At 36.8% G+C, this 16,186-nt stretch overlaps 1 pseudogene; it reads left to right on the top strand.

The window, feature by feature from the left end:
* Positions 1-14,496: 14,496 nt before the first annotated feature.
* Positions 14,497-15,776, top strand: LOC149165416 (endochitinase CH25-like; annotated as a pseudogene).
* Positions 15,777-16,186: the final 410 nt, after the last annotated feature.

Raw genomic sequence — 16,186 nt, 5'->3', positions numbered from 1 at the left:
CAACTGAGAGGCCATTTAAGAGGCCTTTTAAGGAAACCTCCTTCCCCGGATTCTAGTCTTTTCTGGCATTCGTAAACTAAGATAATTTTTGAAGATTTGTCTTTTCTAGGATGCGTAAGCAGGACTCTTTGTATAACTATTAGCTATAACAGCTTGAGAATCTATCATATTATCAAGATTTTCTTAGCATAAAATGGTCTAAAGTAGAGTCTCTCTTCATGAAAGAGGCTAGACTGTGCTATGATACATTATCCTATATTGGCTTGATTAATAGAAGAAGCTGGTTTGCAATTTGACCTGTTGTGTTTTGGCTAGAAGAGTAGGTGACCTCATAGAGGACGTCTCAGCTCTTGTTGAGGCATAAGTTTCCTGCTATTGTGCGGCTTGCAGGTTGTTGCACGTAGCCTAGGTTTATAGTAGCAGCCAGTTAGATTTGATACTGGGTCTGTTCAGGATAACTCAGGATAACTCTTACCAGCCTAGGTTTATAGTAGCAGCCAGTTAGATTTAGATTTGATACTGGGTCTGTTTAGGATAATTCTCACCAGGCACTTAGATTAAAAAAAAAACAAAACAAAGTGTACACCATACTCTTATCTCCTTGGCTGCTGGTTAAAATGACCAGGAGAACTCAGACGAACTTCCTTCGACCCCTAATAACAGTAGTTGCACAAATTCCAACTTCCTTCCTTAATGGCTTGCCTAAGAGCCTAGGATCCATAGTTCACTTGCCAAGCTTGCCTGCTGCTTGCCTAACTTTCTTACTGATTTTCAATAATCTGCTAAAGGACTTGATAAGCGGTCACGGTCAGGTTCTTTGTGCACACCAATCTTCGCCCACGCAAATGCAACCACGGTCACGCCCAGGGTCTTTGTGCACACCCAGCGGCCAACCAACACATTAACCGATGTCCAAAAGGAGCTCCACTCACAACGTTAATGCAGACGATCATCAAAAGCATTTTGCATTCAACATTAAAACATACGCACAACTCAATGTTGAACGCATAAACTGGATTTTGAGGATTTCCTGCTTGGGAAAAGAGGGCATGTAATGCGAGTGCCATTTAAGAAATAGAAAAAAATCACAATCACGGAGGCTATATTAGATTTTAAACTCACTTCCTTAATCCAAGTGACTGAGCCCTACTGTATGGCCTCGCCTGGAATTGCTTGGACTTGAATTCGAAGATTTTGAGCGCTTATCTATTTTGTAACCCAAATCACCCTCAGACAACATGGGTGGGTTCATTCACGTTGGGAAGGAAATGTAAGGTTGGTAAAGTAAGGTTGTACGAGTAAACTACGTAGATGATCCAAAGTGTGGTAATTAATGGAGCACCCAAAGGACACGTGAAGTGCATGCAAGCTCCCCGGCACAAGTCAAGTCTTCGACAAGCCAGATATTTTACCGAGCCACAGATAATACCTGTCCAAAGCAATAAATGCGCACTCAAATAGTTAACGCATTATAATTTAGGTGAACAAATAGTTATCCTACTCCATAGAGAAGTTGGCTTTAACACTGATGGTAAGTCAATTTATTTATAATTATTAGAATTTTTATAAGAATGAATTGTATTGATTTAGGGTAATGTTAGGTTTAAAAAAAGTTATAAATATTAATATAAGAGAAATAATTATTAATAATTATTTTAAAAGTTGTATTTAAATAGTTTTATATTTTAAAATTAATAAAAAAATCAATTTTCCTGGATGCGGGTGAACAATACAGTGAGGGGTATGAAGATGGCGGGATGGGTCGGCGCGTGGAGCACATCAACGCCATCTAGCCTCACTCGTTGCTAGACTTCAGTTTCCCGGCAAGCTTATTCATTGTTGCGTTAATGCAACGCGACATTTTATACTCGCATCTTCGCTCTTATTTCATGGCGCTCCTCCAATTCTGCGATATTCCTCCTCTGCGAATGTCTAGTCTACTCATAGCTGCAGTGCTCTGCTCTTGGGTTAATCCAAGGACCCATTGCACTCAGGAATGCGGGGTATATTCTCAGCTGGAACTCCTGGTTTTCCAAAGTCCTACCAGCATTTTCATTTGTCGTTTGTCCTCCTGCTTTTTTAGGTCTCCTTTGAGCGTGATTACTCTCCCCCTTCCAGTCTCTCCTGGTCCGCAAAGATTTGTTGCTTGCACTGTTCCTTTTGTTCTGATCAACATGCCTATTCTGCGCCAAAGAATGGGCTGCAGAAGGGGAGGCTCCCGTGGTCGACCCATTCGCCAGGCATCTTCCTCTTCCTCGGATACTTCTTCTTGCTCATCAGGTTTCGGCACAGAAAGCCATCCAGCCACCAGGCGAGGTCGTGGTCGAGGTCGGGGGAACCAGGCCTTACTGTCGAACTCCCTCCATTCTCACGCTCATACAACCCGCTTTCAAATCCCCTGCACTCTTAGCAATCACTCTTTCATTGCTTCGGTTACTATTCAGCTGAGCGAAGGCGCAGTTGGCTTGGTGTCGGCAACTCCAAATGCGACTATGGAGCCGAGGGTGGAAGAGTTGCCAGGTACCTCTCAGTATCATAGCCAGTAGAACAAAGTCCCAAGTGGTTCTGCCTCCCAGGATAAGCCAACTCTGGCGCGTCCGAGTGTTCCGATTGAAGGTGGTTCGCCAAGAGAAGAGGGCCATCCCTCAGACGATGATGATTCCTCTAGTTTTGGATGTCGGATTGTGGAAGAAGTGCCTTCCACCGCTCAAGATGCATAATCAGGTTGTCGTTCTCTGTTGCAGTTTCCGTGTCTATTCAAGGCTAAAGGTTTAGTTGTTTTTTGACTAAGTTTTCAGTTTGGGTCATATGTATCAGCTCAGTCAAGCAGTTTCGGTACTCCGGTTAGTCTACTTTTTTGGACAATGTGGTTCCTGTCTCTATGTACCAGTCATGGTCCGGGTTCTAGTCGGTCTTCTGCTAGTTTTCTTGAGTCAATTTTCAGAATTGTAATGTGAGTAAGCCGCCTTCCAGGGCTAGACCTCTTGAGGCCGCTGCCTCTTTGTAAAAATATTTTGTATCAATATAGGAGTAGTCTTATTCAAAAAACAAAACAAAACAAAACAATTTAAAAGAGTCAGTGTATGAATATCGTTTTTTTATATAATTTTTTTTTTTAATTTTTTTATTTTTTATTTTTTATTTCTTTATTATTTTTTTTTTCTAAATAAAAAATAATGTTGATCATAATTAAAAAGAAAAAAACATATTTATTTGGTTTGTGGTTTTTTTAATTAAATACATAATTTATAAAATATCAATAATCTATTTTTCATTGTGTTTACTCGATTTTTTTGTTGACATTACAACTAAGAAGATGTGGTAAGAATATTTCACTATCACTCTCAACCATAAATAAAAGACATATTCTAACTGACAAAATGACCATTTTATGTTGAGATGTTATGTTGATGTATACACTATGTATATGTATGGTATATATACAAGTATATATACCAACTAGAACAAAATGTATATCTATACAATCATGTATTCAATCATAGATTAGAGCCTTTATAAGCCCATTTTCAATGATTTTAGCCACACTATCCACCAAAATACATGACCATTGAACAAACTTGACTAGACAATGACCTATTATATTAGGCCATGTCAAATTGAGCACATGTATACACTGACATTTGTTATAAATCGATGTATTGACATATTGATATCAATGTGTTGTCAGTATATATATATATATATTAAGCTAAATGCTTCTATGAATTCATCCAAAGATTACACCATGGATGTCCAATATTCACTATTCTTTCGGCCTCTCTCCTACCTAATTTGTTGGCCATAAGAGAAGCATAAAAACTAATTACAAATTGTCAGAATTGACTAAGAACCCAAAAATAGAAAGACCATAATGTCCAAAAGACCCCTAAGATAAAGACAACCCACATAAATCAAGGCATAGGAGGATTAACCAGATGGTTACCCAGTGAATTTGGATTCCTGGGTTCCCCGTGGACATGGAATTCTAAATGAGCCAATCTCCCATCCATGTGTTCAATTATCTTAGATAGTCTCCTCTAGCCCACCAAAGTGAAGCCAAACAATCCTGCATATTTCATTGATTGTGCTACAAATCATTCATGAAACTTATGACTTAATTACGATCATCATGATGGTTTTTCCCCAGTTGTTCCAGGAGAAGGGCGACATACCACAACTAATACTTCAAGGTGCCAAAAGGTGCAGGAAGAACTACATGAACAAGAGAAGGGTCGAATTATGAGCCACCTCCTCCTCTAACTCTGCTTCCATTCCTCCTTCTCCCTCCATCTCCATAGCTTCCCACAGTGTGCTCAACTCTCTGCCCTCTTGGTCTTATCCCTTTCCACACTCTATCACGTTGCTTGTACATTTTCAAACCAACCCCAGCCTGTTGATACCAACACCTTACCTCCAGTGTTACACGAAGATCTGACAATACCTCCAAACCCAAATACCCGACAATAAAGTTCTAGAAAAGCCAATTCTATACCTCTCTTAAGAAAGGAAACCCCCAGCAAGAGTTGTTACCTTTCATTGTGGAATTTCTTTCACAGGATGGCAATGTCCTCTTCCCCCCAATGACTTCGTCACTAACAAAATTAATAAAACAACCCCTAGAATAGAAGTGTTGATCTAGAAGCTATGAATACAAACTAGATGAGGGGGTCTATAACCATCAACACTAGGAAGGGAAACCTGCTCGCAGGATAATCTCATAAACATAAATACACCTGGAAAATAACATTGGGCTCCTTACGCATACTACCACGTCAACCCTTGTCTCCTCCCTCAACTGGAGGGCCTTTGAGCCAAACCAAACTCCCATGTAACCAATTCAAAACTCGGGGACCAATCATATGCTTTTGGCCCTCAATTGCAACCACAATTGACCTTGTTGCCTCCAAAACCCAAGCTTCCCTTAATAGAAAATGGGAACGCAAGATGCAAACATAGCTAAATGACTCCACCCCCCAACTAAAGAAAAGAACTACACTGTGAAGGCTGAAGGAAAAACCAAGGAAGCTTACTAGATTGATTGATACAGAACACCAGCTCAGAAATGCCCCAACATTTGTCGAATTTAGAGTGTGTTCTCTTTGCTCTAAAATTTTCTAGTGGAAACATGAACCCCAACTATTAGCCTCACTAAGATCCCAAACTTGGTACGACTAGCCTCCAACAATACCACAGGGAAATCCCCACTTGCATACAAAAATCTTTATTGAAGAGTACCATAATCTAAGGAGCATGCACAGGTTGGTGACCTGCCTAAACTCTTCACATCCTTTGCCACCATCGAAACCATCTATACCCAAGCTTGCAAACACCAAGATTAACTTCGCCATCCCGCATATAAGCCTACCACCCAAGATCTCAAAACTTCCATGTGTTATGTTATGCATGTTGCCCATACACCACATGTACCCTAGTTCAAATAATGAGAGGGGGATGAGCCCCTCCCCCATCCCCCATATGACCTTGATCATCTACCTCCATTGGGGGCTTTGTGTCACTCTCTAGGATACTACTCAACTACTCGGTTCAAATATTGAAATTTTGGGGTAGCAAATTTTGAGTGAGCTCTAGGCTAGAATCTTGGCTTCCCTAATTCACCAACAAATCTGCAGCTTTGTTCCCAAGTCATTTTCAATGTGTCGTGATGACACAAGGGAAGGAGAGCACTAGGTTTTGAATTTTATTCATCAAAATATCAAGGCGCCAACTCTTAATGACTTATTGAATCAGAGATCCATTGATTATTTTTGAACCACATTCACAACCAACTATGAATCTCCATTAGCCTATTACTTGGTATATCCTTCTTCATGAGCCAGGAATAGACCTATTTCGAGAGCTTTTAATTCCACCATGTTATTACTAGTATACCCAAATTATCCAACATAAAACCTAAAAGGATGGTCGTGATCATCACGAAATATTCCCCCATACCCAACAGGCCCAGGATATTCTTTAGAGGCCCCATCAAAATTAAGCTTGATAAATCCTTATGGAGGAAGGGAAAATGTTGTTGGAGACAAGCCAATACCACTAACTCACTGAGAGATCCAATGCCACCATATTTTGAGATATTTATAAGTCTTATAAAATTTGAGCTTCCTTGCCTTCCACATTTCAATCGTCTTCTGCCTACTTCTTAGTAAGTATCATTTCTTTCATATTAAGCTTCGTGTATTGCCATATAGAATCCTTTGTGTTATTTAGATCCTTGAATATGATTCTATTATGTTATTTCCACACGTTCCACAAAAGGAAACCTAAAACCAAACCATGAGCCATATTCACAATCAGATTTTTGAAAAGAGAGGTGTGCCAAGATTCAATTGTTTCACACAAACTCTTAGGGGAGTAGTCTAAATAGCCAAAAAGGCTACAAATCCTGGACTATAGAATGTCCATGCTTGTAAAAGTGTTGAACAGATGGTTAATACTTTCCTTATATTGTTGAGAGATAGGGCACCATGATGGTCCTATATAGTCTTTTCTCCTCAAAAGGTCCCATGTTAGGAGTCGACATCAACCAGCTAACCAAAGGAAACTTGCTACCTTCGACCATAACTTTCCTTCCCAGATATTCCATTAGAGGGGATGCTTTGGGATTTTCTTGTGATTTTACATAATTCAATAATTCTCTTTGATGGTGAACACAACCTATGTTTGATATCCCCATCTCATCTTGTCTCCCCCTCGTATTGCCTGAATCTTTCATTATTTTTGTTGTGTATCCATAATTTTTTATTCTTGTGAAAAATGTTCCTCATCCTAGTTATCTTGTGCTTCCATTCTCACCGCTAATCTTGCAAGGATATTTCTTTCCAAAAATTAGGGGCCAGTACTGCCCTTGTCCTCGTGGTGTAATCTTTAAGATATCTTAACTCCTCTCCTCTCTCCAGCCTTGGGAGTTGTTGCCAAGAATTTTCCCAAAACCTGGTTGTTCCACCATCTGTAATCTCCTAGAATAGGTGATATTTTATAAAAGGATTTTGTTCCAATGTTATATTGCATATTAATGACCCTAATGGGAAATATTACTATCACACTTTATTAGCTTGAGCAAGCACCAGGTTGCATTTCCTATTACATATTAGTTTCCACAACTCTTGACCTCCCTGGAGCCATCTCCACCATAATCTAGCTCCCATGGTTCTATTAAGAGTTCTAGGGTCCCTCAAACCAAGACCACCCCCCCATTTTGGTAGATACACCTTCTCCCAAGACTCTAGAGTCCATTTTTTGGTGTGTTGATCCCCTTACAACAAGAATTTATGAAAACTAGAAACGGTGTTCTTATATACTCCCTTGGGTGTAAGTAGATTGGCAAATAATAAATCAGAATGGCTTGTAAAACAACCTTAAGTAGACTAATTTGAATGGGAAGATTCAATGATTTGAAGGTCTAGTTGCCCAACCGCTTAGAGACCTTTTCCTTGATCTCCAACTAACATGAACCTCCTAGTTAATTAGTGACAAGAGGGATGCCAAGGTATTTGGTTGGTAGGGAACCCATTTAAAATTCAATATTTCTCACCAGATTCCTTTGCACCAAATTATTGCTATTTTTTTTTTTTTTTCACTTCTGGTTCACGGATACCCGGGTCAATGGGTAGCCGCTACATCCAGGGTTGTTCAACACTGAGTGGACGCACCTCAAGGCATCAACACCCCTCGGCCTATTTACTGACCTAACCCCAAGAGCTTTCGGGATTCGACCCTGTGACCTCCCATTGGCGAGGCACTTGATTTGACCGATTGAGCTAACTCTTGGGGCTTCCAAATTATTGCTATTGAATAAATACATGCAAGATTTCTCCCCATTTATCATCATGCTATAGGACACTTGAAAATTTGAGAGGATCATAACTAATGCCCATATCTCTTGAATAGTTGGCTCAATAAATAAATTAATATCGTCCATGAATTATTAATGAGTGGTGGGAAAATTCTAACACTACTACAAATTCCACTAAAATTTGATGACCTAGTGTTGGACATTCAATAGGATTCTATCTGACTCCAACGAGCCTCATTTTCCAGGATTGTCAGTGGAACTCGGTCGAATAATTAGCAGGACAAATGGACATCAAATATCCGATTATAGCCTCTATTCAGATAAACGACGACAAGAATATGAATAATGTATCAAGTATCTGACGTGACATCCATCAGATAACCCACAACATCCTGCCAAACAATCCACAAATTAGATGATTAAAATCCAACGAGGCATCAAATAGTCGATGGGAAATATTTTAGCCTCTAGTGAGATAAATGAAAAATAACAAATGAATAGTCTGTCGAGTATCTGACCCCATGCTAACTGGGAGTTCCACAAATTCGACAATAAGATTCCAATGACATTCGTCAGATAGTTGATGGACCTCTCGTTTGAACTAAAGGCCAAGTTGCACATCCCACTAGGTTTTTTGACATGCCATTATCGAAACACCAATGGATAATTTGAAGGATGTGATTTATATATGATAACCAGTTATGATCTTTGAAGGTCACAAAATCAATGACTATTGTTTTGCTTCCAACTGTTGCGTTATACATCCAACGACCACTTCTGACCTTCTGTGTCAGGAAGCTAATGATTTGTCCAACGACCTAGATTTTTAGCCAATAGAATAAATGCGAAATCCAACATTTCCTTTATGTATTTGATAGGTTTTGCATCAAAAATCTGATGTTTAATGGACTACTAAAAAAATGATATTCAGAGAACCAGGATTCCTAGTTTTGATAGGCAGTATCACATCGATCAAGGGGTGTTTTTTTGGGAATTATTTTATGTCCAATACCCATCATCATGACTCCATGTCGACCCAACGATGGGGCTAACACCTCCCATCAGATTGTTCAAATTTCACTCATATCTCTACATCCAATATCATCAAGCGACAATTGTAAATCCCTTAATCCTATGGTTGATAAGGTGCATTACCCACGAACTTGCACACATTTCAATGCTATTTTAACTCCCAACGTGACCTGACGACCCACACTCATTCCATCCAATGGTCAATGTGTCACATTGGATGAGAAGATGAGGCTTTTATAATGCCTTTCCATCGAGAAATATGATCCAATGGTTGTGAGCGATGCATATCAATGACTTCCATGATATATCAGAATGTCAAGTGTGTGGGAGTTAAAGACCTTGACTTCACCCGATATGTTGTTGCTATGACCTATAAGAACCGAATTGGCCGGAAAATACAAAAGGTTTAATGAAAGGGGTAAATTCAGAACTTAACTCACATTCTAGTTGATCCTACTACATTGTCAAACCCTCTAGACCACGATAAAAAGCCAAGTGACCGACCTACCCCAACTTCCACCATTAGAGAATTTTAGTATTCATATAAGTTGTCTTAATGCCAATTCAGGATAAAGGGATGAGTCATGACCCTTTAGGTGAAATCCTTGTCAACCCCCTGGTATATTGGCCTTGTCTCCAAGTCATGTCGGTTGATTAGCATGGGAAAACTACTATTATAAGCAGCTCGACTTTCATTCTAGACACAGAATTTGGCATTTCATCTGAAGTACAACAAAAAGTGCAAAAAAGAGAAGTATAAGCCTCTCTTCCAACACAAGAAGAAGGAGAAGAATCTGAGTTGTTTAGGCATTATTTTGGTTACTTGTTCCTCGTACGTGTGGCATATATTAAAGGTTTTGTAATAGGATTTCCTCAGTCAGCAAAGAAGCCAAGAAGAATATCTTTATCTCAGCATATATCACAAACAAGGTCATAAGATTAAGTCTCTTAGTCAAGCGAAGAAGGAAGATACCTCCAAACAGCTCACATGTGAGAATTGCAAGGGTATAAGATAAGATGAGGTTGTATATCTATGGATGAAACTGAAATTGTAGTAGTGCAGATAGTGCGACTTGCATTGACCATAGGAGAAGGAAAGAAAACAAGAAGGATTTCATCATGGAAGGTTTGTGACTTGGTCTTGGAGTGGAAAAAAGGTCTAGGGTCTTCGTCTTGATATTCGTCTATTGGGATCTCTATAAGAAGAATAGTTTGTTCATGTTTTCCTCTCAAGAAGGAGAGGTTTTGGCCCTCGATGATAGCCTATATTCTATGTCTCTTGTCTCTTTATGGTTTATGCTTTGGTAGTTGTTTGATGAAGAATAACATTATAATAACATAAGTAAAAGAAGATCATAATCTAAGAAGTAAAAATCATTCACAAGTAGTTATCAAATTGAAGAGAAATACCCTAATCTCAATGCCTAAGATTTCTCAACATAGTCATTCTTTGGCATAACCCATGTGCTAACTTTACAAAAGGTAACTCTTGTGTCCTTATATTGAGAACCTAATCAATCTTTTTTGGTAATGATGGAATTGTGAATGGGAAAAGGATTATATTGTTCCACTCTAAAACCATAAAAATGGATGATGAATAATATATTGATTAAATCCAAATCAATATATGCAAACTTATATTGAAGATACAAAAGAGCATGCTCTTTGATGCTCTTTTGTATATGTGCACTTCCATATATACATTCACATGCGGAAGATACTTAAGAATCCATATATGAAAAAAAGAGTGTATACATTTTTTTTATATATGCACAATTTTTTATATTCTATATATCACCAAACCAATCTCCCATATGACCAACTCAAACTCTGGGGACCAAGCATATGATTTTAACCCCCAATTTCAATATATATTTTGTGTATGCACGCATATACGAAATTGCCTTGGGCATTGCTAGGGGTTGAAATAAAATCACCTTAAGTGCTACTGCAATGTGGGATGGTGCAAGCAGTTGTGTTAGAGAAGTTGACCTCATCAATCCCAAGATAAAAACAAAGCAGAGAAGTGTGAATCCCGCAATATTGTCAAAAAATAGTTATATAGAAGTGATGCATATACAAATGTGGTGCATTTTGTACAAGATGGGATATGTACATTTTTGCACAATTTTGTATATTATGTATATGTACACAGATATAGAAGCCACACATGTATGGAAGCAGGATTTCATATATGCACAAATGAAAGCTATATCTACTTTTCTATATTCAAGTATAGTTTTGCATGTGTCAGTTTGGTATATGCATTAATTGTTGTATATGCAATACTTTCTATATACATGTATCTAGAATATACTCTTGTATATACACACATATCTGTATATGTACAGATATATGAAAGTGTAAAAACATATATGGAAGCAATGCATATATATGGCTTCCATGAAGCACATATATGAAAGCTTGGTTCTCTATATGGAAGTGGTTCGTATATGGAAGTCGGGACATATATCGAGGTGGCACATATGTAAAAGCGCCAAATAAATGGAAGTGAATATAGCTTCCATGTGCACATATACAAAAGATTTCTTCCATCGATACCAAAAATATTGATAAGATTCTAAATATAGGTATGCAAGAGTTGGAGTGTGTAAAGTTCGAACTTAGGGTATATTAAAGAATGGCTACACAATAGAGTATAAATTTTGGAGCATATTTACCAGCAATTGTTTCTCAAATCAATCTTGGTAATCAAGTAATTCCTTGGTGTTGCATTGAATGCCCATTGATGTGGATCTTTCACTGATCAATGATCTTGGGACTTAATCTTTATGTTCTCCACATTTGTTAAAATATAACAATACAATAAATATAACTTCCTTTTACAATATAACAAATGTAAAATATGGGATGGGTTCTAAAAATAAGTATTCAAGGTATATATGGGAGACAAAGGATACACAAAACCAACCAACAAGGATAAGACTGATTTGACAATATAAATGTAATAACTAAATGCCAAAATCTTAGTAGGATCTCAAGTTATTATCGTCACATTTTCAATTATGAGAAAACCTTAATAACATTGATGAAGGGGAATCCTCATTAACACTGATGGGGGAAATCTCATGTTATTGTGGCTATTCTTTTAGTTATGAGAAACTCTAATATACATTGATAGAGGGAATCTCACAAAGTTCTACACCATTCGGAATTATTATCAACATCATGTATCAACCCATATCAAACTTCATTTTTGCATTATTTCAACATTGATTATGCATGGTGAAAACATTGGAATAGTCTTCCCCTTATTAGCCTTCTAAATAAATGCATATTGGTGACATATATAGAGACCTTATCTTTATGAGATAAGTCTATACATATTGCTTATATTCAAAACAAGCCATATGGCTGATCTTAAAATTATGTTACATTATAGTGACAACAATAAAGATGGGGAGAATAAAAGGAGATAGACAAGTTACAATGCTTTGAAAGTTACTTTCGTTTCTCTTATTTTACTTTGCTATATTTATTTTATGTTAAAAATAAAACATCATTCCACTTTAAAAAGGTTTTTAGAATAATTTACTGTAATATAATTTTTCTTCAATTTAAAAAGCAAATGTTTAGAATAACTATTTTTTTAAAATCATTAATCAAAAGAACAATAAATAATTAATTTTAAAAACAATTATTAAATTAAATATGTTTATAATTTATACTTGAACAAATATTTTAATAAGATTTATTTTTAAAATGAATGTTATAAATTAGGCATTATGTAAATAATTCAAATTCTTTCAAAATAAAACCAAAAAATAATATTACAAATAAAATAATAATTAAAAAATAATTAGTATTACCCAATAATGTAAGATAATGATTTAAATTCAAACTCACCACAAAATTTTAAATAAACTAAATAAAATATTAAATTTCAATAATTAATTAATATCTTTAAAATAAAATAAAAAATAATTGCTTAACATTATTATATATATATATATATATATATATATATATAAAAAGTGAGAATGACTTTTATATAATGAAGATTCCCAACAAATATATATATATATATATATATATTATAAAGTGAGAATGACTTTTATATAATGAAGATTCCCAACAAATATTCGCCCGTCCACTATCACTAAAATAATATGAAACCTAAAAGAGTATATGATCTAATGTCACTCGAACAATAACCAGCATTAACCATGGTGACTTCAAATGAAATGAATAAATCTGATCCTCGAAATTTACCCTAAACCATTACGTTTTTCAATCACATGGATTGGCTGTTTCATAACCTTACTTGATGGACATGATTTTTTATGGAAGTAGCTTCATGGAGAAAGACAGTCATTAGCAACAGGGAGGCTCCAAAGATTTCTATTTTTTCTGATTAGAGACAGCGCCCCTGGTACTCATGGTGAAGTAGTGGCTCGACCTTATTACAAAAATATCCTTCTCGTGATCCACTTGCCATATGATAAAAATATCCTTTCTAATCCTTATCTAACCCGCTTTAGGCTATTTCTTCAAGGTTGTGGCTCTATGTTTGACCTTGAATATTTGAAGAATAAATACATGGGAAACAATGATATTTGGGTATTGGTATATGTATTTAATAATTAATTTTTAATATAAATCAAAAACACAATTTTATAAAGTCAAATCTATAGTAAGAATAATGCTATCCATCATTTCCATCTTTAAGCCTTTGGTAAATTCTAGGAAGATAAAAAAATAAACAATGTGTATGTCACTGATCAGGGTGGGATCATGTTTGACAATGGATTTTGTAAAGCATAAATAAGTCAACGAATATTTATAAATTTTAAGTTTCAATTATATGTCGATGTACAAGGGTACAAACATCTAGGTACAAGGGTATGTTGATGTCGCATGGACCTGGGCACATAAGTGGGGCGAGCCTTATTTCCACCCCTATAGGTTATTTAATGACCGCTAAGTACATGTGACATGACACTCTCGCATCCGCAGGGATGCTACATATCCATGAGTGCCATACATGTCCATGGACTTTCCGGCCACTCGATTACTCTACCTTCGGCAAGCTCCACTCTTTAATGTAATTAATGCAGATTTTGGACAACCCCTATCCAATATCTAGACCAGTGTTGATTAGACATTCAACCAATCTATTCAATGCTTCATCCGCCTCAGATAATTTCAAATTCAGCATTCACGCTCAATATTTAAATTAGAAAAACTAAATTTATATCAGTCCTCGGCAAATTGTTTTCACAACTTTGGTGTTCAATGGGAAGATACTTAGGAGATGAGCTCCATTATTATTTTACCTGTTTGAATCTCCAGACAGGCACCAGCTTTTAGGCGTCATCTTTTTCATTTTATAGGTCAAGAAAAAAAAAATAGAGTTTTAGAGGACAGAGGAATTTGTTCCGAACTGCTCCATATTGTATGATGTTCTTTGGTTTGGATTTACACGGAGATTCGAATTAAAAGCTTTAATGAAATCCAACTTTCGAGCTTTTCTCTTCCCTGCTACCAGAAGGATCGTAGGTTGGGTAGTAGCACATATCCACATCTGTTGGGATGGTTTAGGTGCAGAAGATGGGAATGCAAGCTGAGTAGCAGATGGTTCAAGTGGAAACTTGCAATTAATGCAGTGCTAACATAGAGCGAGTGTCCAAAATATGAAATCGATGAAGTTCTCTGTGATGGCGATCACCTTGCTTGTAATGATGATGATGAATTTGTATTTTGTATTTGTGGATCAGGACTATGGAGAGCAAGCAGGTGGAGCACTCCGTTGGGATGACTTGTGCTGTAGCATATGGGGATGGTGTGGCGACACGGAGGCCTATTGCAGGCAGGGTTGCCAAAGCCAATGCAGAAGATCGAGTCCTACGCCTCCCTCACCTGCACCTCCCTCACCATCTCCTACCTCACCTTCTACTCATGGTGGATACGCAATTGCATCTATCATCACTGAAAGAATTTTCAATGAGTTATTGAAGCATAGAAATGCCGACGTTTGCATGGCATGAGGATTCTACAACTACTCTACCTTCATTACGGCTGCCAATGATTTTCCTGGCTTCGGCACCACTAGCAATCTCGCTACTCGGAAAAGAGAGCTCGCTGCTTTCTTTGGACAATCCTCCCATGAAACCACATGTCATATTTCATATCTACTACTTGTGCTTTCTCTCTGTGATTTTACTTGGCTTTACATCTCATTTTCTATGAAATGTTGCTAAACATGCGGATGGGCGACGATCCCTCCCGACCAATACTCGTGGGGTTATTGTTTCAAACAGGAGGTAGGCGATCTTCCTGGTTATTGTGATGAAACCACCCAATGCCCTGAATGCACTTGGAAAGAGCTACTATGGACAAGGGCCCCTTCAATTATCATGGTCACTGGTTTCTATATCTCCGATTTCTATATCTCCCAATTTTAATTCCTCTAATTGTATTCTGCACAAACACACTCAAAAAAGTATCCATATCAAATTTAACCTTCATGCGCCATTTGTTCAATTTGCTTTGTATTATTTAGGAATTTCAACTATGCAGCGACCGGGGAAGCAATCGGATTCGATGGCATAAACAACCCTGACATCATTGGTAACAATCCCACAGTCTCGTTCAAGATGGCAATGTGGTTATGGATGACCACACAGCCTCCAAAGCCTTCCTGCCATGATGGATGACTGGGAAATGGAGTCCGTCCAACAGCGACAAGGCCGCCTTGCGAACTATTGGATAAGGAATGGTTACCAACATCATCAACGGTGGGTTGGACTGCGGGAAAGGAAACATCAAGGAGAAGGAGGATCATATCGGCTTTTACAAAAGATTCTGTGACATTCTCTGGGTGAGCTACAGAAAAAACTTGGATTGCAACAACCAGAGGGATTTCGGCTCTGCAATTTAACCTTAACCTCGTCTTATCAAAACTGTGGTTTGAACATTGTTCATAAATCTGAAATTTGGAATCTAAGCAATTCGATTTGTAAATAAGCACACTGAGAGGAAATGTTAATATTAATTAGTTTATTAAGTTTAAAAGATTAAGTTTTTTGAAATGTAGTTTTTTTTTAATATTTTATAATTTTTAAAATATATAACTGGTAAATGTTAATTTTTAAATTATTTAATAAATTTATATTACCTTATTTTATTATAATAATTTTTATTTAAAATAATATTTTTTAAATATCATAAATTTTGCAATTTAATGGATTAAATTATTATTTTTTAATATTTTATTTAATTGTTAAATGATCATAAAAATTGATATATTTATTTTCCTTTTATATTTATGAAACTAATTTATATTAGCAAACACCTTTTTTATATATATTTATTTTTTCTATT

Source organism: Pinus tabuliformis, chromosome 5_1, assembly GCF_031772625.1.
Source record: "Pinus tabuliformis cultivar Carrire ecotype Pingquan chromosome 5_1, CPIR1, whole genome shotgun sequence".
Classification (NCBI taxonomy): Eukaryota; Viridiplantae; Streptophyta; class Pinopsida; order Pinales; family Pinaceae; genus Pinus; species Pinus tabuliformis.
The sequence above is the reverse complement of the archived record's forward strand: the minus strand, read 5'-3'. Positions and strand labels throughout refer to the sequence as shown.